Source organism: Melozone crissalis, unplaced genomic scaffold (assembly GCF_028551555.1).
Source record: "Melozone crissalis strain CALT ecotype California unplaced genomic scaffold, PUWL_Pcris_2 ptg000004l_1, whole genome shotgun sequence".
In the NCBI taxonomy this organism is placed as follows: Eukaryota; Metazoa; Chordata; class Aves; order Passeriformes; family Passerellidae; genus Melozone; species Melozone crissalis.
In genome coordinates, this window is record NW_026535782.1 from 25760775 (window position 1) to 25773978 (window position 13204).

Sequence of the window (13204 nt, forward strand, 5' to 3'; positions counted from 1 at the left end):
ATTCTATAATATAATATCCCCAGATTTCTTAACACGGCTAAAGTTTTCCATTATCTGATCTATAGGGAAAAAAATAAAAGGAAAGATAAGAAAAAATGCAGCATCCTCAATGGATTAGAAAGGGACTTTAGTATCTTTAGTATTTATCTGTCTGACTGATGAAGGTTAAGTGTTTTTTAAGTGTGGTATTCTGACATTAGTCTGACAACACTACACCTCTGAACTGTACTTAAAAATAAATCCTTTCTTCTTTCATTATTCCATCATGATAATGTGACTAATGTGAACTACAAAAGCATTCTTCATGTTACAGGCTGCTTAGGAAGGGAAAGGAAGCGACTACATTCTAGCCTCTATTAATGGGCCTGTCCTTTTTTTTACCTTACCTAAAATGCTACCAAAATAAACCAAACACTATTATGGGTCTGCATAGCAATGACAATGCTTTGTTCCAGTGAGCAGGTCTTGCTTACAGCACATTAGCTGCTGCTCTGCTGCCCTGGTCAATGTAAAATGCACCCTAGCATAAGAGTATAAACTATGGGCATTTTGGGTCCTCATGAAGCTTCATCCTCAAGGTAGGCTTCTGCATTTTCTGCTAAAGATCAGCTAGAAATTAGATGCTCTCTTTGTTTACTTGAATCCAAATTTACCCTGGCAGAAGAAGAGACATAAGTCAGAGGCTTTGAAGAAGGACATTATAGGCTATAAACTGGGAAAGTGGTGTCAGTCTAATTATTAAACATGTGGGAAGATGTTCTCAAAATTGCTAAGCATTTGCTTAAACTAAGTGAGAGCTTAAATATTTGTGCTTATGGAAAAAACCCCAACTTCTTACATTTTCCCATATTATAATAAAATAAAATACTATAATTTTCATCTGGTTTAAAGCAATTCATCCATATTTGCTCAGAAACTATTCTCTTCTAGTTGGGGGTCTCAGAGAAAACATCAATGTTTAAATTTTACTTTGTATGTATTTAAGAGCTAAAATTAATTTAAGTAGTCAAGAAAGGAAGTGGAGTCTTAACTTGTTAGAATGTATTAAGTGCAAACAAACAATACTTTAAAATATTCCAATTTTTTTCCAGTTGGAACCGACCTGTTCTATTTTATGTGATGATTCAGTTATAGCTCAACAAAACAAACTGGCAAATTGAAATTTCATTTTTAAATAGAATGGTTTCCACTGCACCATACATTTAATAGCTTGCTTTGAACTTTTTTCCTTCCCTTTCATTTGCAATTCACTTTAAAAAAATCTATTTAAACTCTTCACTGCATGAAAAGAAATAACCCAAAAGAATTGGTTATATCTTTGACATCAGGAAATGCGTGTAGTAAGAACATAAGAAGTAATAAAATCAGTGTTGATAGTAAAATAAATATAGCACTTTTGCTTGGGTTAAATGTCAGATGTAAGGAAGTGCTGAGCATCCTTATTTCCTATAGAATCACTCATCCTTCCTCTACTGAGGCTGTTTCCAAAAATGCTGTTATTAAGTCTGGGAAAGGATGTGGCAACAAAAGATGGTAAAACACTTGAACACATGTGCATTATAGACCTTTCTAGCATGAAAATCATTTAATTCACAAAGAGAGCAAATGCAATGTCCGATGAAGAAAACAAAACCACTGATTTCCATAATTGTAGGGGGGCTTAGGTAATGCAGTTTGCAATGTTTGATTTAAAACTTTAAAATATTAAAAGAAGTTTTCTAAAGCAGAGTGTTCCTATCAAAGTGGAATGACTCATAAGAATGCTAAATTCAAACCAGATGGGCATAAACATTCACTGAAAAAAATCAGATATTTAGAGGTCAGTATGGGTCTTCATAAAAATGAAGACATTGTCTGAGTTACTGAAAAATGAACTTCAGTGATAATAAAAAAAAACAAGAGAAAGTATTAGTGATTTTATTTTAATTATACAAGCCACTGCCAATTAGGAGAACTAACATTTACAAAATTTACATTGCCATTTTAATTTGAAAAAGATGGCCGTGGCAGCCTTTAGACTTCAGACAAACAGCAGTGTGGTATCTCCCGCGCAGGGAGGGAGTGAGCGACGGGGGAGTTCAGAAATGCCATGCTAATATTCTGAACAATCCCTGTGCTTCCCACCAAGAAGTAACCCCAGTTATGGATTTGTATGGGACAGAAATCCTCTGACCCAGCTCAGTGGCATGATGCCAGTCTTCTGTTCCCTTTGAACCAGACAACAGAAATGAGGGAAAAAACTCTGGTTCCTGCCATCATACCAAAAAAGTTCATACCACCCAACACTGCTGCTGCTCTGTTGGTATATTTGCATGTTGTTTTGTTTTTCTTTGTCTCATTGCATTCTACCATTTACAGATTGTCTGGAGGGTGCACATATTTTAAACTTTTATACTCTACCAGAAGAAAAATATGTGGGCTCAAAATTAATATTGTTTCTGAGTCATGGTTAAATTCCAGTAATGTTTAACTTGGATCACTAGACCCGAGCATTTTGCAGAGAGAAGAAAAAGAATACTTTTGGAGCTGAAATGGGTAATGGGAGTTCCCTACTGTTTTGTTGCTGAAATCTTGGACAACAAGAAAAATGACGAACATTTAACTTATTCCATTAACAACATACACACTAACTAAGTGGAGAAAATAAGGGTTCTACTCATGCCATAAATGATAAAGGCATATGTCTGTATTTCTGTTCCCTGATTAATTTGTTTACTGCCACCATTCAACATCCTGATAAAAAATGATTGTTCAATGTGTACTACTGTCAATGATTTAGCATTGCAAACCATAATCTCTTGGGCCACAAGTCAGCAAAAGATGTGTGTGGCTTCCATCATGCAGAAGCCCTGTACAATGCCACAAATGAGGACTTTTTTCTGCCTCTTGCAAGAGGGTCATAATTTTATTTTGCAGATAATATTGCCTGTACCTTTGGCCTGTGTGTTGCTGCCATTGGCAGCCCCCTAAGACTAAAGGCAAGGGGTGAAACTCAGCCCCTGCAGTGCCACTCCAAGGCTATAAAATGGTGGGGTAGAGAAACGAGCAGTGTGCAGCATGATGCTTTGCAGGGCAAGCTCCAGAGCTGTCATTACTATATCCTGAAAGCTGCATAAGGCAAATATTATGCATCTTCCCTTTGTGGCTCTTCATGATTGATTCTTTGTCTTGTTATAACTCAAAACATTGCTTGGCAATCAGACCCCTTTACCAGACAGTGCTGCACACATCTAATTATGGAACTCAGCTTTGAAATGCTGTGGGTCCCAAGAGATCTCTTCAGATTGTACACATGACTGTCACAAGTGGGATACTTGCAGCATTCATTCTTTAAAAATGTTTTAAAATGTTTCACTTTTTAAGACACTGAATACTGTTTGCATTCTCTCACTGCAAAATTAGAGATAGTCCTTGTCCACCAACCTACACCACTACTATTACTCATTTATTTCCTAGAGCTTGCTTTACCCTCATGCTGCTTAGATTTGAACATATTAGCCATTTACTATTATTATTTCCATGGGTTAGGGCAATTATTTGCAAATGCTTTCCCAGCCTCCAGTCCAAAACTTCCTCTTTGTGCCCTCATATCCAAAGCATTGAAACCTGTACCTGCTAAAGTGTCAAAAGACAACAAAAAATGCCCCTGTTGTGAGCAACCATAGTGCTAAATGAAACCATAGTCCCTCCAAAAAATCAAGCAGTGCACATTTATTCACTGTACCCTATTGCTGGCACCTGATCTAGCACAAGGAGCCCACATACACACATTCACACATCTATATGCATATGCACACACACGTGCACTCTTCTGCAATGAACACTTCTGCACCTTTGTGGATGGCCCCAAACGTTTTAGAGAAGGCTCAGAAGAAAATGTGATGCTCAGGACCCTAATTTCTGCTTCCTTGAAAGAGGCCAGAGGTTTTTAAAAACACACAGGATAACCCAGGACAGGCATCAATGAAAATCTCTATATTCTAAAGCTCAGATGCCTAAAACCACACGTGACAATTTACAAAATTTGTACTTGGCTCTGTCTGAAGGGCAAGGAGGTGAGACTTCAAGTGCAAGGAAGTAGCTGCATGGACAAAGAAAGGACTGAGATGATGGGGCAAGGACCCAGTGTGACAGCCAGGAGGAAAAGGCAACAACAGTGAGGGCTGGGGGAGAAATGCCAAAAACACGTAGACAAAGACAGAACCACTCTCAAGTTAACCTCAAGGTGAGTCTGCTCACCAGGTGTGACAGGGAGTTCGCACAGCACAGTGAGAAGTCTTCAGTGCATACCGTGACCAACAGCTATGGGAAAGTCCACTGCACCATGAAATCCCAAACCAGCCATGGGAAAAGGCTGGAAGAGCAGACCCTGATCACCAGGGAATATTTCCTCCATTTCTCTGTGGAGGGAGGACAGGGGAGGTCCCTGGAGGGCATTCAGACAAGCACTGTGAAATGGAAGTTAAGGAACATTTTGTATGATATGACATACCTGGGCATTGCCAAGGATATAACAAAAGTGTTGCCCCAAATGAGAATCTGAGCCCACAACGCATCTTCTCCAAGGCACCCTAAAAGTCAGTGGAGTTAACCAAAGTAAAGCTGATCATAACCACATTCAGAAGCCTGAGGTGTGGGAAGAGCATGATAGGGAAGAGGTGCTGAGCCCACCAGAGCCTGCCCTTGCAGAGCTGTCAGGAGAGGTCAAGCACAGGCTCTGATAGACTGAAAAACCAAAGCACAACCCTCCAGGAGGGCAGGTCATGGGAGCAGTTGGAAAGACACCAAACTCAACAGTCAGAGCAAAGGAGTACTGAGATCTCTGCACGCTGCCAGGGGGCTGAGGCTGGGGAGACACACACCCATCTTTCCTGCCCCCTGAAATGACACAACAAAACAAACCCTGACAAAAGAAAGATGCAACAACCTGGCAGAGAAAGGAAGGCTGCCGCAAGGAGGAGACATCAGGAAATCAGTCTTGCAGGTCAGCTGTGCTGGCAGGATCTTCATAAATATTTCTCTTAATGCTGAAACAGTTTCATTTTATAAACATGCAATCTTCTTATGTGGTTACTGAGCATGAATCAAAGACGCTGTGGCTCAGCACTGCTCTAATTTTTATTGTGCTTTCTTGGAACATCCAGGGATTGTACAGCCCCAACAAACAGAGTGGGGCTGGAGGATGGGACCACTGCCCTGCTCCTGCCCACGGGAACCTGGGGGATGGGCAGCCTGGAGCCACAGAAATTCCTCAGAAAGGGAGATTTGAGGAGGATGTGAGTCCAGGCCACCGAGGCAGGGGTGCTGGTGGCAGGAATGGGCAGGAAAAGGTGCTGGGAAGGCACAGAGCCTCCCTGAGCTGCGGTAACTCAGGTGCAGCAGAGGAAACTGCTGCTTTTCCATCCCCCTCTTCACCCAGCTGGTCCTCCACAGAGGTACAAGCCTCCTGCCTCCCCTCAGTTGTCCTCTCATTTCTCCACTCCGTCATCCTTATGTTCCCAAACCTCAGAAGCATCACTGCAGAAGGAAAAATAGCCAGAGCTGAAAGGCCAGCAAGGGCAGAGCATCCTCAAAGGACAGTGGCAACAAAGTCTGAGCAAAGAGTGTCCACTGGGAAAAGCTGAGAACAGACAACATCTGCTCCATCTGAAAATGAAAGAAAAATAATGAAAACAGACCACTCATCTTTCTTATTTATCTGTCTTGTTTCACTTTCTGGATTTTCTGCCACAATTATTGAGCTACATCTAATGGGTATTTTTTAATCCAAACAAAACAAGCAAACCAAACACAGCAGCCCTTGCCGGATTACTGGGATGGTGAGGGGCAAGGCAGGTTGGTGAGAAGGGAAGAGGGAGACTGGAAGTGCAGTGCTTTTATCTACTCTTTTGCTAGATGTTTTTTCTTCTTTCTTGTCTTGTGGTTTTTTGGGGTTTTTTGTTTTTGTTTTTTTTTTTAAATTTGGTTGGTTTTTTGTTTGTTTGTTTGTGAGGATGAAAAATGAGTTAAACTGTTTTGAGCTGGAGTTATTATTTCTCAGTTCTGATCAAATGAACCAAACTCTGGTTCCCCAATTGCTCCAACCTGGCCCTGATGAAGCTAGTGGTAGGATTCCACTGGGTGTCAATCAGCCCAAGATTTCACCTGGCAGCTGAATATCAACAGATTTTGTAAAAACAGACTTGGATAAGGCTCAACAAATGTCTTTCAGTGATTTCAGATAATTTTTTCTCTGTTTTAGGAAAGCAATTTGCTTGCTGAAAAATGCCTGCACAAGTTTCACACCTTTTTTTCCCCTTTTTTTGCATCATCTCTTGTTATTCATAAACTCTACAGATGGAAAAGACCCATTAAGTCACCCAGCACTCCCTGCCAGCACAGGACTGTTCTCCAGCAAACATTTATTATGGTCCTGTTTATACTAGTTTCACATGCTCCAAACAACAAGGTTTCTGCCACTTCCCCAGGGATAGCAGCCAGCCAAGTTCATATTACTGAGGCTTCTCCCCATTCTCTTCAGCCCCCATCTTCCCTCTCCATGTATGCTGTGTGTGCTGCCCCTAAGCCACCCCCTGTGAGTCCCCCACCACGTGAATAAGCATCACTCCCCCAAGCTGTTGCCAAGCCGGTGCTCTCTCCACTTTGTGCAACACTTTCTGTTAATCCTTACCCTGAGGTGCAAAAGTGACACTGCAGGTTCAGTTGTACAAGAGCAGAATTACTTTCTGCACTCCTCTGTGTGCTGCCTCTAGAAACACAAACCCAAACTGCAAAGAGAGCTAGGCCAACAGAAGGCACAAGAGAGTCACATCTCTTTTACTGCCAGTTACCGCCACAAAGTGTCCTCAACGTGGTCTTGTTTCTGTACTTCCAGGGCCAGTGGAAGTGCTTTGGAATGCCTCTGTCCCATAGAGCAGCTTGAGTCTTTCCAATTCACTGCTATTTATAACTTTTACAGTTTCAAAATAAAAAGCAAGTTGTCTTGTAATTGTTTTCTCTATTCTCAGTGACAAACAGTGAACTGGGAAGTAAATGTGCGATATATAGATAAAACACATGGCATAATATATATTTATATTAATGGCAGGCACAACAGAGTAACTTCCTCTTCAGAAGAATATTTGGGGTTTGCCAACAGTAAACAAATCAGATTGTAATAATAAAGTCGTTCCAAGTTTCAAATTATAGACTTAGCCTTCTTCATTTATGTTATGGAAAGCAGCATAAGCTGTTGCATGAGAAAATTAAATAGAAAATTAAAATAATATTAAAATTAAATAGTGTCAAGTGTTAAGCATTTCTCCATCAAATAAAAATAAAGGTGCAGCACAGTGCTAAATTATACATTGATTTGCATGAAACATATCTTCATACAAGAAAAACAGAAGAAAAACATAAATAAATGGTCTTTCTGTTTCACAATTGAGTGTGCAGAGCTCCCCAGTTTGCTAGTGCCATTTATAAAGGAAAATAACACAAAGCCAAAGCCAGCAAATTGAAAATACAGGGAATCAGGACAAAGCTAGTTAGCTCAATAACCACAAATGGAAGGGATCAGCTTGTCAGTTGAGAAGAATATAAATACCATTTCTTTCCTTAAACTCTGGATGCTGATGGCTCCATCGTGCTTTAATTTTCTACCCCTACATGTCCTGCTCCGCAAACTTCCCACATACTTCCACTCAGTTTCAAAGTGGGATTCCTCTCTGAAATGGCACTGTAAACATTTCATTGTGGGGTCCCATGTTTGACGTCTGTCAGCGATTTTCAAATCAAAACTGCTCAGCTAACAAGTAAAAAACAGATTTCTTTTTGTTTATTTCTCAGCATTGTAGTCTGTGGCATGAAAACCAAACTCAGTTCTTTCCGATTCATGTATCAGCCTCAATAAAAACGGGCATTTGCGGGAGAACACACCAATGGAGGAAGAGCTGGATGAGGATGGAGCTGGTTTGCTTGCCTGCTGTGGAGTTGGCGTGGTTGAGAAGGGTAAAACACTTCCAGGGCAGCCTCAGACAGTTGTTTGCAGTCTCTTTCCATGAGGTTATCATCTATGGAGCTTTGCTGGCAAAGCAGTGCTTTCAGCACTTGCTAATCCACTTTCCTGAAAAATCTACCAGGTTAGATTAAATGGTTTGAATTGAACTAGCCCTGCTGCTGTTGCCTAAAGTAAATTAGGAACTGAGAGACCTAGAAATGAGCCTGCAGTCTTAGCCTCTGGCATGTCAGAATGCAATATCCAGCTGGATGGCCCATCTCAACTTGTCTCCTTTTCTGCTTAACACCACTGCTCTCCTGCACCTGGCCATTTCCAGAGCTTTAGTGAGTATTCCAGATTCCAATGGCCAGAACAGAACTGGAGAAGAATCAGCATACCAAAACCTGGAGGAAGGAGTGGCCATCTAGTTAAGAGGCATGATGCTGCAGAAGACCTATACATAAATTAGGGACATTTTCCAGTATAACAACAACATTCTCTAGGCTGCCCAGGTCACACACAGCTGACTGGCATCTTGACTTCTCTCCAAGGCAGCCAATTATTCTGAATGGAGAGAAGAAAGGGAGAAGAAATTCACAGCCCGGAGGAAATGGGAGGTACTGGTACAGAAAGGAGGGGCCCAGAAAGCCCTTCTGAGAAGGCTTCATACTGAATTTTTGCTGAAGCTGTTTGCAGGTCAGGCTTGTGTTAGTCCCAGCTCAGCCACTAAGGCATTTGCTCCTGTGAGCTCAGTTTAAACACATACTTGCATGTCTCACCAAATGAAGTCTCAAACATGCAAGTGTTAGTCACTATCCAAAATAAAGTACATTTCCAAACATTACAGGATCAGGACATAGGATGGTCTTGTGCTGAGGTACTTTGTTGAACCAGACAACAGAACAACTGCCATTAATAGCATCTGGTAATGAGACATTGTGTAACGTGATGTGGAAATTAAAGATGAGATGAACAAAACTCTCTAAATAAGGAGTTTTGCTAGTACTATTAAGGTAGATGCTTCCACCTAGTGACTCACAGAAGTAGTTTATAGATTTTTACTTTAGAGGGCTGGATGGCAGCTGCAGCAGAAAACGAAATTACAGAAAAACATAATTCACCATCTGTAGTGAAGAAGAGACACAGTATCTGCAGTCAAGAAGAGACACAAAAACTTACCTTACACAGCAGGTCTGTACATTCAGGCATCAGCAATACCCAGGGCACCCCTTCCACAGACAATGCTGGCCCAGTGCATGCACTCTGATTCACCTCTGGATACACAGCCACCCCACTGTATCTGCCTGTGCAGCTGACAATCCTCCAAACCAGCATATGGCAGAGCAGGAAGGACGACTCCCAGGGAGAGGAGGGGTTTCTGACATCCTTGCAGCAGGGAGGTCACCAGAATGGTGAGTCCATCAAAGGTGTTGCCAAATTTGTCCTTCATCTCTAAAATTTGAAAACTGTAATTTTTTTTTTTTTTTTTGGTGCTCCTTTGTAGTGCAAAAGCACATGTGCTAGGTCTGGCCTGCTAGTTCATTTTTAACATCAGCTTCAGAGCCCAGTAGTGTCATCCTTCTCCTCTACACTACATTCCTTCTCTCAAACTCCTCAGAATTTATACACACCTGCACATGTGCAAAAGCAACACTCAGCAAAACACATAAATGCAAAAAAGAGAGAAGCACTCAGGATTAAGCTTCTAGATCATAGACTTCAGCAGAGATCCATGGACTTTCAAGTCTAATGTTTCTTTTTATGGGGAACAATAAGTGGCTTTGCAGAGGGCTAAAGTGTGTTGAATGGGCAGCTGTCTAAAATCAGTATCATCCACTTCAAGATGTATTCCGAATTCTGTTCCTCTCTGAAAGTGCCACATCCAGGCCCAACAGAAGATGTCTGCTCAGAACCAATTCACAGAGAGGCTCTCTAGTGTGTTTGATGCTACTTACATCTTTCCTCCCAAAATCCCAACAGTTTTGTCTTCTCAGATACTGCCCCACAAACAAAAAGGTTACAAGGCGGATGCAAGGCACAAATTCTGCTTGCAAGCTGTCAAATTCTTCCTTCCTGTCACCCTGTGGCTTGAGCCACGACATTGTGGGTTCCATTGGTTGGGAAGGGAATGTGGGAGGAAAAGAGGAAATTTGGGAGAAAGATATTGGGCACTGCTATGCTAAAGGTCTAATCCACGTAACTCAACCAAACCTTTCACTATAGTGAGTGAACAGAAGCAGGTAGAGGAAAACAGATTAGTATATGCAGAAAAAGTAAAAAAAAAAATGAGTTAAATATCCCCTTGAGTTGTCCCTTATTTCCTCCCATGATGGAAAATGTGGCTAAGGATAACCATCTCTGATTAAAGTCTCTAAATAAAGAGAGCAAACTCTGATTTCCCAGCTGTGCTTAAAGATGCACTGTCAGTCTGCAACATTTTTGGACATGATCAGAGACACAATTACAGGCACCAAGTGAACGTGTGAACCCAACAGAGAAGAGCAGAGGAAGCCTTGGGGTCAGCTCGTGGCTCTTTTTGCTTCACAGTTTTTAAGTTAGGAGTCCTGTTTCTGCACATTTCCTCCTCTGTGTTCCTGGTTTTCATTGAACCTCATTTTTCTTTGTCTCTGGCTTTACTCCCTGTGACATTAAGGAGTGACCTTCAAGGCAGTAAGCTATCTGCTGTGAGCAGTTAAGTACCAAAATTATCTTGAATCCCATCTTTTACCCTTTTGAAGCAACTATCTGTCTGTTTGGCTGACTTGGGACTTGAGCCAGCAAATGCACAGCACTGACAGTAGAACTCAACAACCTCGGCTCCCCAGGGCAAGGAATCAGGAGACAGTGGCAAGAAAAACCACTTGAAAATTGTTTAAAAATAAAATAATTGAAGATCAAAGTTAGTGGTGTGCCCAAAAATATGACAATTTTTAAGAAACAGATTTACTCCATTTGGTAAATGCTGTGTAAACTGCATGTAGCTTCACTTCTCATGAAATCATGTAACAAACCTAATTTCCTTGTTAAAAGCCTTGGTGCACTCCCATCATTTTAATGTGTCCCTATTTTCTTACTTTACAGCTGTGGCCATTGCAGTGTTAATGGTTTTGCTAGCATGTTCTCTCTCATTTATGCTTTACTGAACTGACATGTATATATTAATCTTTCTCTAGTTAATGAACTCTTGTAGCTAAGATATGGCTCTAGATCTAGCTGAGGTCAGAAAGGAGGAAAAGTACATTATCACCTGGCAACTTCAAGCTATTTCATGTAAAGGAATTGTTAATTGTACTCCAACAATTGTGTCAAGGCATCTCAAAATGTAAAACATCCAGACATGCCACCATCAAGCACAGGGAATTTGTCAAAATGGTATGTCATTAAAACCCTGGCTGATAATTTTAATTACATCAGAGAAACATACGAAACAACCTTCTTCTATCAGCTGTGTAGGCAAACAAGGGCTTTGGTCATCACATCCTCACCACCTTTAAAGGTCATGACCTTTAATAATCATAACCCTCTCAGCTGCTCACCAGTTGCAAAACCCAGCAGAACTACGCTGTTCTCCCAATTAAAAGTGCATCAAGCCATTGAGTCAATTCTTGAGGAAAACATAAGGCACTGTTTGAATGTCTTGTTCCAGATTTATACTGTACTCTAATTTTATTTACAGTCACTGAAATCTCTGTATTTTTTTAAAGTAAAATATTTGGATTTAGAACATTTGAATATTTAAATGAGTACTACCAAGTGAATATACACACATACATGTACTCACACATATAGGCATACATATGTTAAATTTTAATTTTTTTTGTTTAATCTATAAAAGTATCATATAATTTATTTAAGTGCAGAAGATCTATTTTCCTTTCCCTTCTTCTGACAGTTTCTCTCTCGCCCACATGGTTTATATGAATGATATTTATAACAGAGCTGTTTTGATCTGATAGAGTCTCAGTGAATTTACTGCTGTTTCTGTACCACTGTAACTGAACCTGACAAGAGCCAGAAGAACCCACAGTTTTATTTTGGGCTTTATAGGTTTTTCCTCACTCCCTCTTCTCGTGCCTGGATGGGGTCGGCAGCTAGAGGCGACCCGCACATTCTGCAACCACAGATAGCTGCTAGGCTGCAGAACTGCAGCAGGAGATAAACTGCTCCTTTGATCAAAACCAGGGGCAATTTGCCCTGGCTAATAATTGGTTTGTTAAGGGAGAAAAAAGAGAAAAAAGAGAAAAAAAAAAAAAAAAAAGAAAGAAAAAAGTGAGCTGAACAGTATTTTAACTTTAGAAAAAGAAATCCAGCATTTCCCTGCATGGAATCAATAGTTGTAGTGTTCACAAATAACCTAAGATGCATTCAACCATCGGCCTTACTATTCTAAACACACTGCTGTATTTTCAAAGAATTTATAGGATTTTGAAAACGGATGTGCATTTCCTCTTTGTTGAGGCAAACATTTGTTTCTGGTCCTCTTCACATTTCCTCCCTAACACTGCATATAAAAATGAAATTTGCCTAAGTGTTCTGGATGGTGCATATGAAAGATAAATATGACTTAGATTTCATCCCACTGTGGAGGAAAGCTATTCAGGCACTCACTCTATAACTGAAGTTTTATTTTTTGGTAAACATTTGGTAGCTACAATCAAATATAAAATTGCTTTTAATTTGGACGGCTCTTGGATTTTGTCATAAGTGTTCTTACTTATTTATTAAAAATATTTTACAAAAAATGTATAATACAAAAATGTATAAAATTATTATACAAAAATGTATAATAATGAATTTTTGCTGATCTCAAACGTGACTCTATTGCAAAAGCAATTGCTATAGAATAAAAAAAAAAAAAGAAGTCTTATGTCATGTTCTTTTTGTCAAGTTTTAAAGCACTCCAGCTTCCCTGAAGTGCATGAATGAAACTTCAAGAAACTGCATTCCCAGTAATTCATACTAGAATCCAATACAAGCTCTTTTTTTTCCAGAATGTATCCACATTTATTAGCAATCACCAGATGGGATCCCAGTGTAACCTCAGGGAAAAAAACTAATGGCTTTCCCATCAAGTCATATTTGGATATGATCCAGTCACTGTTAACATATCCAAATTCATTAGGAATCACTGAATCCAAAACCTGTTTAATGCAAAAAGATACTTGGGAAAGATCATTTTGGAAATTATTTAATTTCCTTCCACAGCAAAACAATCTCTAAAGATGT